The 15904-nt window shown below is 40.8% G+C and overlaps 1 protein-coding gene across 5 annotated transcripts in view; it reads left to right on the forward strand.

Annotated features, from left to right (window-relative positions):
* LOC135100577 (adipokinetic hormone/corazonin-related peptide receptor variant I-like) overlaps positions 1–15904 on the forward strand; it is a 382588-nt gene that overhangs the window by 177874 nt on the left and 188810 nt on the right. The window contains exon 4 of one of the 5 annotated variants that reach the window (XM_064003596.1): positions 1101–1229. The exons of the other annotated variants lie outside the window; for them this stretch is intronic. The gene's annotated coding sequence lies outside the window, so the exon portion shown is untranslated. The remainder of the gene's footprint in view (positions 1–1100; positions 1230–15904) is intronic. 5 annotated transcript variants of the gene reach the window in all.

Consider the following 15904-nt stretch of genomic DNA (forward strand, 5'->3'; position numbering starts at 1 on the left):
GGACAGACAGACAAAGACGGACAGAAGTGGGCAGAATGATAGATACATGACAAAGAAAAAAAAAATAGTGACATAAGGAAGAGACGATACGCATAGACATATGAATACCTAGATATTAATATCCTTACACTCCTCTCTTGAGTATTTCAGCACCAAAGTCGAGGAAAATGAAACAAGGTCATGGCGACACAACAATATCATTTGGCGCAAAGCACGAGCGATGCGGTCATGAAAAGTGTTACGCTGCAGTCACAGAGGCATTGTGGTCTGAAAGCTGAGAGCAAAGAAGATTTTATATTCTTTATAGCCTCGTTGCGTCATTGCCTGTCTGTTGCGGAAAGGAAACGGGCGGGCAGAATCAAATGTGTATGAATATAGAAGATGGAAACTTTGCATTGTGTTTACTCGTGCGGCAAAACGCTTTTCATATGGAGAATGGAAGCTCCCGTTTTGTTATTTTAGCGGCGCTCCAACATCCCTCGCCTCGTGTGAGCTTGTGTGAATTGCTGAAGGGTTACTGGGGATTAGAGGTGCGTATTTTTATAGTGGAATATTTGTATATTGTCTGCCTGAGGGAATGGGAAGCCGCCGCTGTGTTCGTTTGATCACTGCGACACCAACACTTGCTTTTTTCTTCCCCTGAAATACGAGCTGTCTACCCTACGCATTTTTTCCTGCACGTAAACTCACTGTGATATTTCGCAGTGTCCTGGGAATTGTGTGTGTGTGTGTGTGTGTGTGTGTGTGTGTGTGTGTGTGTGTGTGTGTGTGTGTGTGTGTAAATAATCACTTAGGTATGTAAGTAATAAGAAAATGTCTGTCCTTTCTGGTTTAACATCTCGCTGATTGAAAAAGGAAAGCTCTGGTGATCAAAGGCAGGAATCACCTCATTCTATTCCTCATATATCTATCTAAACCATCCATTAGCACACTTAGCAGTCAGTCTTAAGTCCAGTGAAGTAAAAGACACTCTAGCGGAGAGCACCCAACTATTTAAAAAATCATCCGATACTTTGTAACCCTAACCACAATAAAGATTTTCTGAGCTCCCTGGGCCGCCTTTCTTTCTGTTTATTAAGGATGAATACGTCTTTCATCAGTGTCGCCCGGAGGATGTCATCAGCGGAGTGGAGGCGGCGGGCGGGAGCTGCACGAGACGCGGGGCTGCACTTTTAATGTATGAAGAGAACAACATCCATTTCTTTTATCAGGCGCGTCTGAAGCGTGAGGTTCGTGATGTTCGGAATTGTTGTTTGGTGTTGCGGTTACTTTTGGAAGGTGGGCGGGGGTGAGATGCTTTCCTGCGCGTGTGTGTGCGTAGTTCGGTGTCATTAGTGGAGTATTCGGGACGCAAGTTTGGCAATAGTTTCTCTGGGGCGGGAGCTGCAGCCATCACAGACGTGTTGTTGTCAATGAGATGCATCGGGTGTGGAGGGAAGGGTACATGAGTTTGGGAGACGTGATACGTGTGCATTCATGCCTGTGTTTGTTACCGTAATTCCCCCTGCGAAGTTACAGGGCTCGTTCAATAGTTACTGCAGTGCCCTTCCTTGTTACCTGCAAGCCTACGTTGCTGGTTTGTTTCCCTCATCTAGGCTACAGTGTCCGTGAGAATGTGTGGGAACTGCGTGACTACAGTGCTCGTCTATGTAATGTGGAACGCTGCCCACATTCCTTACCAGGTTACAGCGCCCGTTTTTGTTAATTTGATGTTGCCTACAGGAAAAGCTATTGTGCATATTCCTACGCCCTGTGAGGCTCCTTACTCCAAGCATATCTACGGAAGAAGATATACAATGTCCTTACTTAGGGCAGTTACAATAGCTGCATCAACCTTTTTGTCTTAAAACTTGTTTGCTCTCAAATTACATAGCAGGAAAAAAAAAAAAACATTGCATTTCTTTTTATTTTTATGTGTATAATTTAAATTTGAATGAAGGTACACAGGAAACCAACGACGCACGGGAGCCATTGACAAAGCACCGAATAAATACATGGAAGGACTTGGCAGCGTGAGATACTTTTAAAGGATTGCCAAAAATAGCTTACTTTTATATACTTATATTCATGCGGAGGAGAGTCGAAGATTGTGAGTAGCACAAGGTAATTCACGTGTTTGCATGCATCTCATCTCATCCCTTGTGCAGTTTGTCAGGCGGGCGGCCTGGTGGTGGTGGAGGTGGCGGTGGCGGTGCTGCGGTTGTTGCTGCTGCTCTTTTTTTTAATCGCCTGCCTGTTGAAACGTGATGGTTTGCGAGGGTATGTGGTGCATGGCATAGCGTACAGATAATATTGATGTAGTGCTGAAATGGAGTGGTGTTTAAATAAATTGAATAAAGGCTTTCACACACTCTCTCTCTCTCTCTCTCTCTCTCTCTCTCTCTCTCTCTCTCTCTCTCTCTCTCTCTCTCTCTCTCTCTCTCTCTCTCTCTCTCTCTCTCTCTCTCTCTCTCTCTCTCTCTCTCTCTCTCTCTCTCTCTCTCTCACACACACACACACACACACACACACACACACACACACACACACACACACACACACACACACACACACACACACACACACACACACACCTTTCCCTCAGCTGCACTCCACTTTGTCACTCGTCTCATTATCTCCACTGCCACCATTCATTTATTCCACATTACCTCGGAATTTGCCCTCTTCCTTCCCTTATTTCCTCCTGCCTCATGATGCGAGAAGTTACCAACACTTTGCTTTGAAGTTTCTTGAGATCAATCACTAGCGGAATCTTAATTAGGTATTCGTCTGTGTGATAGCTGAAGGAAGTAACTAATTAACTATCTGAATGACTGAATGAATAAATGAGGGAATTATAAACTATTCCAGTAACTGACAGACTATTTAACACTAACTAACTTATTAACTACCTATCTGACTGACTAACTAATTAACTAACCAATGAATTAACTAATTAATTTACTAACAACTAATTTATTGACTGACTAACTAGATAACTGAGGTACTGGCGGGACAGCATCCTCCTGAAGACCTGTTATGCTGAACCGAGCAAGAATGAGTAGCATCTAAGATTGTAGAGCTGTTATGAAGACTGGCTGAAGAGCTTGAAGGAAGAAGAAAAGGAGGAGTAGAAGTAGGAGAAAGAAAAAGGAAGAAAATGATGAAGAGCATAATTGGCGTGAGAGAACCATCAAACATTTCGTCACATTTACTCTTTATCATCCAATGCAAAGATTAGAAAAAAAGTGTGACAGGTCTCTACTCCCTTCCTTCGCATCTGTTTTTAACTCCCCTCCCTGTGCCTTTCTTTCCCTGCCTTTCTTCTCATCCACGGCGGCTTGAGGACACCCCTGTGGATCGATCTCTGTGGCTTGGTTGTGCAAAGGTTTCTGTCTGGCTGGCTTTCTTGCCTCCAGGCACTGGGAGGTCGATCTCGTGCGCGACGGAGCGAAGAGGCCGTGATAGGTGAGAGTTGATCTGAAGTGTGTCGACATTGCACCTCACATTCTGAACGAAGAAAAATAAAGGACATGAAAATATTGTCACGCGTATTTAAATGTTGCTTTTAATTAATCATACATTGGGTAATATAAAGATTAACAGAAATAGTTATTATGGGGGAAAAAGCGTTAAAGATTCACATACGTTGATGAATACACGGATTTAATTTCTTTTTTTTTTCTAATAATATAAGAAGGTAATGGAAGCTGCAAGTTGTTATTAGACCTGCACGTGGCAGACCCTGTATAAAACATGCTTATCATCCACCAAATCATCACCGATCCATAAAGTTGTCTATTCTTGTTTTAAAACTCGCTATTAACTGACTACTAAATGTTTTCCATTCATTTGCCTATTCTAAGGTTTGAGAACTGTTTTTTTTTCATATCTTTTTTCTCAGATTCATTTTTTCTCGTGCTCTCTCCCTCATATAACAACAAAGGAGAAGGGATAGCATGTTCTCTACTTTCGTGCTGCGCAAATTCATGACTTCAATTTAATCTCGGCACTCAGGAATGTGAGTAAGGAAGGTATGCAGGAAGTGAAGAAAAAAAAGTGAGGGCACATGTTCTTGAAAATTTTGGTTTCCGTGCAAGAATGCGAGTGGTGCTGAGGATGATGTAGGAGACAAGGGTGCCGTGTAAAAGTTTATGAAAGTGTAGGATGATGTATAGGGGCTCAAGAACGACGACACTAACTAATACCAGTACCAACACCACCTCTACCACATCCACCGCCACCACCACCACCACTATTCCTACTACTACTACTACTACTACTACTACTAGTACTACAGCAACAACAGCAACAACCAACAACAACAGCAACAACAACAACAACAACAACAACAACAACAACAACAACAACAACAACAGTAGCAACAACAACAGAAGCAAGATGTCCTACTATTACTACTACTGCTACTGCTACTACTACTACTACTACTACTACTACTACTACTACTACTACTACTACTACTACTACTACTACTACTACCACCACTACTACATGTGCTACCACTACTATTGCGGTTTTTATTTTCATTTTTATTACTGATACCATTTGCTCTCTGGAAGCTGCAACGAGTATCTGCAAGTTTACAAGCTGACCGCTGACTGGCTGCTTTCTCGTTCACGACTCAATTACTTTTTTTTTTTATTACTTTATTATAATTATTTACTTCAAGTCCATTTTTTTTTCAGGTTTTATAAGGAGCAGATAAGAGGACGTGGAATTGCAGGGTAACGCAAACAGTGGAAGAGAGTGGAGTAGTTTAATCATAACTGTGCTATTAATAGGATGAGTTTAATCAAGTCAAGTGATCGTTTTTGTACATGAAAGAAAAAAAAAAGACACATATTCCTTAATCAGGAGGTTTTCATATAATATTATCTCTGAATATTAAAAAAAAAAGAAAAGTGCAATTTAATTCAGATGAATTCACGTAGCATTTGGTACAACAGTTGGTTCACCTCTCTTGATATTCATAAAGGCTTGTGATATGATGACTGGAATTACCTCAGCCGTTCAATTTTGTCCTTATTATTTTCTAAATACAAGGAATGCGAGGGAAGAAACAAATACTCGGCAGAACTTTTGGCCTTAATGAAACTTTTATGTGAGCTACACTGTGTAATGCGAATGAAGAACTGTAGGAGAGTAAAGGGAAATAACTTTATCTACCTATTTTATTTGTGATAAGCTACACTATATAATCTAAATAATCGATGTAAGCAAAAAGAAATAACTAATACCTGCCTGTCCACTTAATCTTTTTATATGATAAGCTGCACTGCAATATTAAATTATAGAGATGTAGGAAGAGAATAAAAGTAACTAGCACCCGCGTACCTACCTATTGCTTTTTTTTTTGGTATAGAAAGAGAATGACATTTAAAAAGCGGCATTAATTAGTTTTTATTTGCATAGCAAATGCAGAGGGAAAAAAACGTGAAGTCATTGGATTCATTAATCTCCCTACCCGGGTTTTTTTTTCCGAACACAGTAACATTTACTAGTATAATCTAATTAGCAGAACACTGAGCCACGCGTTGTTTTGCACTCGTCTCGTAATATGTGTGCAAGATTCATCCGCTCGGCCAACTCCAAGCATTGCCCTGTCAGCCTTGGTGCACAAAGGCTGGATACATATCGTAAAAGCCTGTGCATCACTTTCCATCTTCACGCTTTGATTAGCACCTGCACGAATATTGAATTAAGATACACTCGTTATGCTTCAACACCAAGGAAAGCTGGGAATATGTACACGAGTATATTCCTTTTTAGCAGTATAAACTGTTAAGGTTCTGAGTCACAAAACCTTATGGCGTTATATTTTCACCTTCGCTTCAGTGATGTTCTAGATTACGGGAGATTCTGTGCTTCGTCACTTCGCGAGAGTAACTTCAAGACGCAGCGGGAGTGTCTGGAAGCGGAGATTACTGAAGTATTGGTTGCATTTAGTTTATAAACATTCTGAGATACGACACCGCAGCTCCACCCAAGCATTCCTAAGTTTTTTTTCTGTTCATTCTGTCGTAATGGTGATTGCGTCGTGTGTGTGTGTGTGTGTTGTGTGTGTGTGTGTGTGTGTGTGTGTGTGTGCGTGCGTGCGTGCGTGCGTGCGTGCGTGCGTGCGTGTTACCTGCGGTGGAGATTAAGGACACAAGGCACAGTCATACAATCATGAACTGTTTCCAGCATATCCACATCATGCGACTGTTGGATGTAATGACGATGAAAACTCGATGACTGCTTCCATAAAAAATATTTTGATAATTTTCCTTCTTTGAAATCCATCTCTAGCCTTTCGTGTTCACCTCATATTTTATCGTATTAACGTTTGGTAGCTATTCCCCTCCTCTTATATGCTTGACTTCTCCGCAGTTGTGTAAAAGTTAGAAAGAAAAAAAAACGTAATCTGCTGAGGCGTTATTTTTACTTCGTGGAGGGAGAAATTTAAGAGAAAGAAATGAGTCGTGCCTGAAACCCAACAGCAGAGAATTTTAGAAACTAACCGTCAGCTTGGTAACTGAGGCATTAGCATTGATATCACCCTAACATTTGGAATTAAGGAAGCAAGCACGATCGAGTCATTGCGAGTCAGTCTAGGCCACCTGACTGTCTCTCAGAGCCTTTAGTGTGTCTTTCCCAGCCACGAATAACAGACGGACGCAGCGCTAGCCGATAGTGAAAGAAAACGCTCGTGAGGTGATGTTTCAGAGTTATCTCGTACTCATTACAGTTTTCTTGGAGTATTCTTTATTTCTTATTCTCGTATACGGACGCAGCGCCACCCAACAGTGAAAGAGCATTCGTCAGGTAATATTTCAGAATCATCTCCTACTAATTATAATTTTTTCGCAGCTTTCTCAGTGCTTTTTATCCTCGCTTTTATTCTCGTATGCATATACTAAGAAGTGTCCTTGAAAAGAAGTTTTCTTACATCCTTCCAGGTATTAATTTTGCAAATATCTTATCAGTTACTGATATGATATGATAATACTTATATCAGTTATTGTGACTCCACAAATCGGCCCAGTAATCAGCAGCTGCAGATGGTGTAACTTTCGTTTTCAGTTTTTGTCGATGCGGCGAGGAAGGGGAGTATCTGCCCTGTCAGGGATGGACGAGCCCTGCTAGGTGCCTCTGTACTATACGAGGACTCAGTATTTGTCTTCTTTACTGCTCCTGCTGTGTAGTGGGTGCTACACCGCTCTCTGGAATGCGTGAAGCACCAACAGTAATTGAAAGTCTCATCAGGACTGTGTTAAGGAGAGGCAGGTTATCTGAAATACCGTAACATACCAGCAGTAATTGGAAGGACTGGCGTCTTCAGTAATACAAGTACTAATAGCATCGCGCGTCTTCCTCCTCGCAAACATTTATCATATTGGATTCATTCTGGTCCATATTTTTAAACACTTTTTGGATTTTATAAAGATAAGTTTTCAAGGGCTGCAGAAGTAATTAGACTGGTTCTCCATAGGTGTTTTTCCTTTCCTTGATGCTGGGTATCATGAGAGCACCCTTGGAAAGCCACATGATTCCCTCCAGAGCCTGTATTCGATATAAAGTGCCAAAATGCTTGAGAATGCTGGCCTCTATTCTAACACGCGGGCCGCTCTGCAACATGTGCTGCTTGTGTCAGGCCATTAAGGGACTGAATACCTTCACTTGCTGCAGGCTTCGAGCTGTGCATCATCTAGTAATTGAGATTTTTTTTTTATTGTTTTCTCGTCTTCTTTCGCTGTCTTAAACTTCTCCATGACAATCTCCACAAACTCGATTGTCTCCTCAGCCGTTACTCCCTCTCAGGTGTTTTAGGAATCATCCACTTCACTGCCTTACTCCCTTATATTTCCAACTCCTTCATCGTAGTTGGCTTTCACTCACATCATCCGCAATACCTAATCTCTATTCTCGCTTGGTGGTAAAATGTTTTCGTAAATAGCGTGACATTAATGAATTTTCCAACATCCTCGGCTGGTGGTTTTCTGGTGCATTTTTCCTGAATTTTCCAACATCCTTGGTTGGTGGTTTTCTGGTGCATTTTTCCTCTAATATTTTCCTGTTCCTGGTTTGCATTTTGTTTAAGTAAAAGGGGGTTAATATCAGTTGCATGTGGGTAAACGCTCAAAGAAAGATTTGCATCTTGTTTAGTTTTTACGACACTTAACATTAATTGCGTGTGGTAAGTGCAGAAGGGAAAGCTGCATGAAACGGTTTTGTATGACGGAGGCATGGTGGTGATAAACGCTTGGTTTGAGTTGCTGGTATGAAGCAGCATAAATTTTTGATGGAAGCAACACAAGATGCATAAAATATTTCACATTTGGCGAGCATGAACCCCCTTTTTTTTATGAGTTTTCTTTCTAATTTTATGTTTACACCTTTTTAAAATATTTCTTCTTTCATTTCTTTTTTTTTTCCTGTTGGCTTTCCTGTTTTTTTGTCTGCCTTCCTCTCTTTCTATCCGTTACACACACACACACACACACACACACACACACACACACACACACACACACACACACACACACACACACACACAAAAGGACCTCTCCCCCATTCTGTTTCGTGTGTTTCAGTCTTCCAGCACAGCAGTGCCATTCAGAATGTGCGCGTACAAGTTTTCCTTTCCATTTTTTCTTCTTTCTTTCATTCTTTCCTTCTTTCCTTCCTTCCTTCCTTCAGTGGACAGGAGTGTGTGCTTCGTGTTTCTTTCCTTGGGTTTTCCTGTCCACGTAGCTTCTTTTTTTTTTCTGGCTTTCCCCACATCTCCGTTTTCTTTTCCGTGTATCTTTACATTCCAGTCAAGGCTTCCGAGCATAATTGTCTTTTGAAATATGTACTGGAGAGAGAGAGAGAGAGAGAGAGAGAGACTGGAGAGAGAGAGAGAGAGAGAGAAGAGAGAGTAGAGAGAGAGAGAGAGAGAGAAGAGAGAGATGAGAGAGAGGAGAGAGAGAGAGAGAGAGAGAGAGAGAGAGAGAGAGAGAGTTTTTGTTACTGTGTGACTTTTATGTTTTGTTATTATTTTTGTTTTTATATATTGGTGTTATTTTTTTTCCATAGTAATGTAAAGAGAATGGGCCTCTCTCTCTCTCTCTCTCTCTCTCTCTCTCTCTCTCTCTTCTCTCTCTCTCTCTCTCTCTCTCTCTCTCCTCTCTCTCTCTCTCTCTCTCTCTCTCTACCTCCTCCTCCTCCTCCTCCTCCTCCTCCTCCTCCTCCTCTCCTCCTCCTCCTCCTCCTCCTCCTCCTCCTCCTCCTCCTCCTCCTCCTCCTCTCACAAATATGAAAACCCCGTTCACTGATGAAAACTGGGAACAAAAGTATACAAAATTTACTCCTGAATATGCTGTGGTGGCGACAAAAGGGGGTGTGTGTGAGAGAGAGAGAGAGAGAGAGAGAGAGAGAGAGAGAGACGAGAGAGAGAGAGAGAGAGAGAGAGAGAGAGAGAGAGAGAGAGAGAGAGAGAGAGAGAATGGGCTGTTGTGATAAGGCTTGTAGAGGGAGAGAGGGGACTGATCTATAAATATTTTTTCCTGGTCAGTCAACTGGTAGTGTGGTGTTGCGGATGACAGGTTGGGATGAAACACAAAGAATGGGAACGGTACACAAAGACATTCGTTTTATATAAGAGGGGCAAGGGGCAATGAGCAACAAAAGAAACGAAAAAAGAGGGCTCAGTGAGATGCCAGTCCCAAAAGAAAGTTAAAAAAAAGAATCATCAGAAAGTGGAGGATATGTCTTGAAACCTCCCTCGTGCATCTGTAGACGACTAATATGTATTTTAATGTAGACGCTTTGAATGGTGGGGAAAAGGGTACCTAGTGTAGTGTAATGTGGTAGCTTATGAGATACTGGAAGACTCATTGGGGTGTGTTTTGCTTCTCTTTTGGCAGTGTTCAGGAAAAAAAATGGCTGGCCTTGAAATGTTTTTGTGATGACCTTCCTCTTTATCTGTCCATGTGTTGACAGTATTTGTCATGCCTCCAGTATGCCAAGCACTCAGTTTGTCTATCAATCTGTCTGTCAGTCAGTCAGTCGGTCTTTCAGTACGTCTGTCCTGCTGTCTGTCTATTTGGATGGATGGATGGATGGATAGATGGATGGATGGATTTGTCTCTCTCTCTCTCTCTCTCTCTCTCTCTCTCTCTCTCTCTCTCTCTCTCTCTCTCTCTCTCTCTCTCTCTCTCTCTCTCTCTCTCTCTGTGTGTGTGTGTGTGTGTGTGTGTGTGTGTGTGTGTGTGTGTGTGTGTGTGTGTGTGTGTGTGTGTGTGTGTGTGTATGTGTGTGTGTAGTTAGCGTGTGTATATGAGCAAGCATGAAAAACAAGCTTCATCATTACCAGCCTCAACATAATCACCAGTGCCCCAGTTCCTCATACATGGGCGAGGTATTCAAAGAGAAGAGTTCAGGGGAAAAAAAAAAGACAGGGAACCACTTCCTCTTCACAGCAAATCAGATCAGCCTTAATGTGGGGCCCTGCAATGCACACGCCAGTCTCTTGCTCCTTTTTGACTGCAACATTTCGTTGTTTCGTAATTCTGGCCTCGTTTTCCTGTACTGTTGGCCCGCCAGGGAGTGCAGCTGTAAGACTTGGAAGAGAAAACGGAGAGGAAAACGCAGGAGCTAGTTTTTTTTTTTTTTCGTTTTCTTATAATGAAGCAGCATCATAATCTTGCTATATCAATGTTGGTTAGTGTTTTCTCGCCTCTTTTTTTTCCTTCTCCTTTGTTGTTCTTTTGCTTGATAGTCTTTTAACGGCACAGAGACGCTCCTATTACTCGCAATATTCTTAAAACTACACTCGTGCATGTATAACAAGAAAAGTCCTCCACGATGGCAGCTTTGAGAAGACAAATTGAGGCTGACAAAACGCGGCATCCGAGGCAGCGTTATCCAGTCTTGTTTTTCAGCAGAACCAGACTTGTGTAATACTTGCAAAGGGAAGGAAGACTCACAACTTTCTGCAGCACAAAATGAAATGAGAAAATGTTGTCAGTAGGTCAGTGAGCGGTGGAATTAAAGGATGGGAAGCAGTCTTTGAAACTCGATCATTTTGTGGCGTGGCTTGCTGGCAATATGAAAGGGTTCTTATCACATGCGGGAAAACCAGGATCTAGGAAACATGAGGGCTGTTCCTGTCTGCTATTCTGGTTAGATCTTGCTGAAAACTAATTAATGAAAGAGGGACGCAGTGAATTCTGCTTACCATTACACAAACATCGTGGCGTTCTTGAATTTTTACCGTTTTGATTACAAATAGCACTATATAACACATTTCTAGTCACCCTACATGAAATTATAAAGCAAACACATTCACTACATAAACTACAGACACTGACAACTTTTTGGTGTTCAGTTCCTCATTTTACTATCTGTGTTGTCTTTCAAAATAATACTCAATACTTGCATTGGAATATTTCTTTATGCTTGAGAACAGTCTAACACATTCAGCGATTTAACAGCAGTAAACATCCAGTCACCTTATCCCTGCAAACCCAGACTATTTCATTCGTTCTCATTCTTACCATCTTCCCCAAAACCTCAGGGCGTCTTTGCTAACAAGCCTTTAATTAGTGCACTTTTAGAATCATATATCATAACATCCATCTTCCTCGCATTATTGTTTCCCGTCTGTCTAGGAACCGTATTCAGAAATGTTTTGTTTTCTCACCACGACTATTTTCAGACGCCATACAGATGAGTTGTCGTGTCTTTTGAACCATAAAAAAATAAAAATTCTTAAAATCCCGTGTAACTTCAACGAAAACCTTTTAAATGTTGTGGAGGTGCGGTGCAAAAGTGTTTCAGAATATGGTCCTAGGTCTGGCTGTCTGACCGTGGCTTCTCCCTGGCAGCAACACAACCTTTCCCAAGAAGTGAATTTGTTCCACACTCGTCCTCTCTCTTTGGTGCTTTTGGCGTCATACTGAGTCATGAAACATTAAAATTTTCTCCTGCGACAAGCAGGGTTGTTTACATTATGGACATAGTTCACTGAGTCTTACAGGAAAGTTATAACGAAGAGGAGAAAAGAAAAACTTGGACGAACATGGACGGTATTGGAAGAGGTGTAATCAACATTGATCTTTACACAAGGGCTTCAGGGAAATTATTTAATCTCCGCAACCTAAGAATTGACTCGTCGGTAATTATATATGGAATTGGAATGCATTTTTTTTTTTTTTTTTTGTGGGTGAATAAATTGCTCGGCGTGTGGGAAGTGAAGAGGGAAAGAAACTGGTGGGAGGAGGAATGCGCAGATTAAGTTTGGGGTGGAGGAGATGGGTTTGGTGCCCTTTCTTTCTTTCTTTCTTTCTTTCCCCTGCCGCTCTGTCCCCCAACCTCCCACTCAGGGCTCTCCCAGCCACAAAGCTCTTCTATCACATTTCATAACTTCATCCACCCACTCTGCACTCTTTTTAGGGCATGTTCCAGCACGCACGCGCGCACACGCGCGTGCGCACACACACACACACACACACACACACACACACACACACACACACACACACAACACACACACACACACACACACACACCACACACACACACACACTTAGCTTATTAAAAAAAAAAAAAAAGGAGCATTTCATTGCGATAGAAAGGCACAAATGAATACAAAATCAATTACATAACAAAAAAGAAGTATACTTACCCATTAGTTGTCCCAGCATAAAACAATCCTGCTTGTATATAACATGCACTGTATATCAACTATGTAAATATACACCACTACACACACACACACACACACCACAACTTACACCACATGCTTTCACTCAAACTAAAACCATTCACGTATCCTCGACCTCTACACACACACACACACACACACACACACACACACACACACCACAACTTACACCACATGCTTTCACTCAAACTAAAACCATTCACGTATCCTCGACCTATATTTCTCTATTCCACGTGTGCCGGACCCAGTAATAGGGAGACGGAACTGGGACGCGAGGGACGGCCCGCTCAGGTACAAGTTGCACAGATTGATTCGTCCACCCAGGTAAAAAACGTCGCTGGTAATCATGTTATGGAGTGCCGCAGTTTGGGGAAATGTGCGGGTGAAGTGAACAGAGAGAGAGAGAGAGAGAGAGAGAGAGAGAGAGAGAGAGAGAGAGAGAGAGAGAGAGAGAGAGAGAGAGAGAGAGAGAGAGAGAGAGAGAGAGAGAGAGAGAGAGTCCTTGTGGTAGTTTTCTTCTTCTTAATTTTCCTAGTCGCTCTCTTATTTATCTTCAGTCTGTCTATCCATCCATTAACTGATGAGTTCAAATGATCATAGAGTGCAGCTCACCTCTGAATGATGTACCAAGAATAGAATTAGTGCTTAAAATAAAGACGTCTACGTTTTATTTTTACGGTTTATTTAAAAGTAAGATAGCCAGACAAACAGACAGACAGACAGACAGGCAGAAAGGTAGACACAGACAAATACATAGGTAGATATATGAAAAAGATAAATAAAATGATAGATATATAGATAGATAGTCAGAGAGAGAGAGAGAGAGAGAGAGAGAGAGAGAGAGAGAGAGAGAGAGAGAGAGAGAGAGAGAGAGAGAGAGAGAGAGATTCAGTTTTTTATTTAGTTCATGAAGCATGGTTATTCTTACAAACCAGTTTACATAGATAGTCATAATTAAGATATAAAATTATCAGCACACACACACACACACACACACACACACACACACACACACACACACACACACACACACACACACACACACACACACACACACACACACACACACACACACACACACACACACACACACACACACACACACACACACACACACACACACACACACATTCATACACATATACGTACATTGACACATGTATACATCGATATGTACACGCATATACCCATAAATTAAATAAAACTGACAGCTAAATTATGAAGTAAATTAGTACAATTTGAAAAACTTCTTAAAAGAAATTATTGAGATAAAAACTGATCAACATTGATAAGAGTAATTAAAAACGTAATATGATAACAATGACTGACAATCACTTAAAAGGAACTCAGTAAGTCTAGATTTAAGAAGGTGCAGGCTTTCAGAGGTGATGATAGTAGTAGGCAATGTATTCCATTATCTAGGTCCAAGTATATATATATATATATATATATATATATATATATATATATATATATATATATAGAGAGAGAGAGAGAGAGAGAGAGAGAGAGAGAGAGAGAGAGAGAGAGAGAGAGAGAGAGAGAGAGAGAGAGAGAGAGAGAGAGAGGGAGGGAGGGAGGGAGGGAGGGAGGGAGGGAGGGAGAGAGGGAGAGAGAGAGAGAGAGAGAGAGAGAGAGAGAGAGAGAGAGAGAGAGAGAGAGAGAGAGAGAGAGAGAGAGAGAGAGAGAGAGAGAGAGAGAGAGAGAGAGAGAGAGAGAGAGAGAGAGAGAGAGAGAGAGAGAGAGAGAGAGAGAGAGAGAGAGAGAGAGAGAGAGAGAGAGAGAGAGAGAGAGAGAGAGGGAGGGAGGGAGGGAGAGCGAATGCTTGTGTAACGAATTTTTTCTAATAGGTCATTTGGAGACTTAATGCTGTAAACCATGGAAAATTTAACGAGTTACATCATGACTGGAGAAAAATCATTAAAAATAAATGTTGGCCATCTTGGAGTTCGTATCCTTTATGGGTGCTGTTTTATTACATTCTTGAGAGACGCTGAAGCAAAGAATGCAGATTAAGTGTTCTTTGATGGGCTTACATGACTATGCAAGTTGTAGCAATTCTTTAAGGAGATTTGCGTTTCTTCCTCATATGAAAGGATTCTCAGAACTATAAGATTTAGAAAAAATCCCATGTTCTCGTTTAATCCCAAGGACTTGCACATTGATTTCTGCTGATCTCTCAAGACCTGTGGATGTACAGCGTGAAAGTGTTAGGAAAGGACAGAAGGGATAGGTTGTATAAGTGATGACAATAATGGTGGTGGTGGTTGTGGTGGTGGTGGTGGAAGTGGTGATGGTGGTAATAATAATGATAATAATAATGATAATAATAATAATAGTAATAATAATAATAATAATAATAATAATAATAATAATAATAATAATAATAATAATAATAATAATAATAGTAATAATAAAATCATAATGATAATAATTATGACAATTTATGGCTTATTTATCGAAAAACTTTTTGCAGTATTAAATAAAGTAAAACATTTTGTCAGATTCACACATATTTTACATTCTAAAACTTCAGCAATCATTCAAATCAAGCAATCATGCATATTGTGCTTAAAAAAAAAAATGCAGGGGACAACACTGAGGTTGGTCCAGTAATTCACATGGGCAATAAATGGAGACTGCACTTATTGGCAATTCGTCAGCATCTCTATTAAAATGCAACAACAAAATTGGAAGAAGAGGAAAAGCAAAGTCCCAGTTAGGATAAAAAAAAAAAAAAGAAATGGTTTTGATGTGTAATTTGGAGGAAATAAAAAAAAAAAGATCCAGTTAAGTAAAGAAAGGAAAGAATATATTTTTAATGAGGAATTTGTAGGAAATGAAAAACCAAAGCCCCAATTAAAAAAAAAAACGATTTTAATGGGCAATTTGGACGAAGTGGAAAAACAACGTAACAATTAAGAAAAAAGTCCAGTTTTAATAAGAATGTGTGATGAGTCAAGTTTCTGCATTTAAGTTTGGAATTTTAAGCAACTCGGGATTCGCATTTCGTCGATTTAATCAGCTAACGAATGAATGTGGGTTAATGTGATATAAGTCTATAATAAATCATTCATTCCATCGATAAAAAGCAAAGAGAGTGTGTATCCCATAACCCACTGCCTCACTGCTTCACCAATTCACCCTTTTATCAATCCTTCCACATCCATCTACTACTCTGCCTTTCCACCGGTCGATCCATCTATTTCTCTTCTC

This window comes from Scylla paramamosain, chromosome 5, assembly GCF_035594125.1.
Source record: "Scylla paramamosain isolate STU-SP2022 chromosome 5, ASM3559412v1, whole genome shotgun sequence".
Classification (NCBI taxonomy): domain Eukaryota; kingdom Metazoa; phylum Arthropoda; class Malacostraca; order Decapoda; family Portunidae; genus Scylla; species Scylla paramamosain.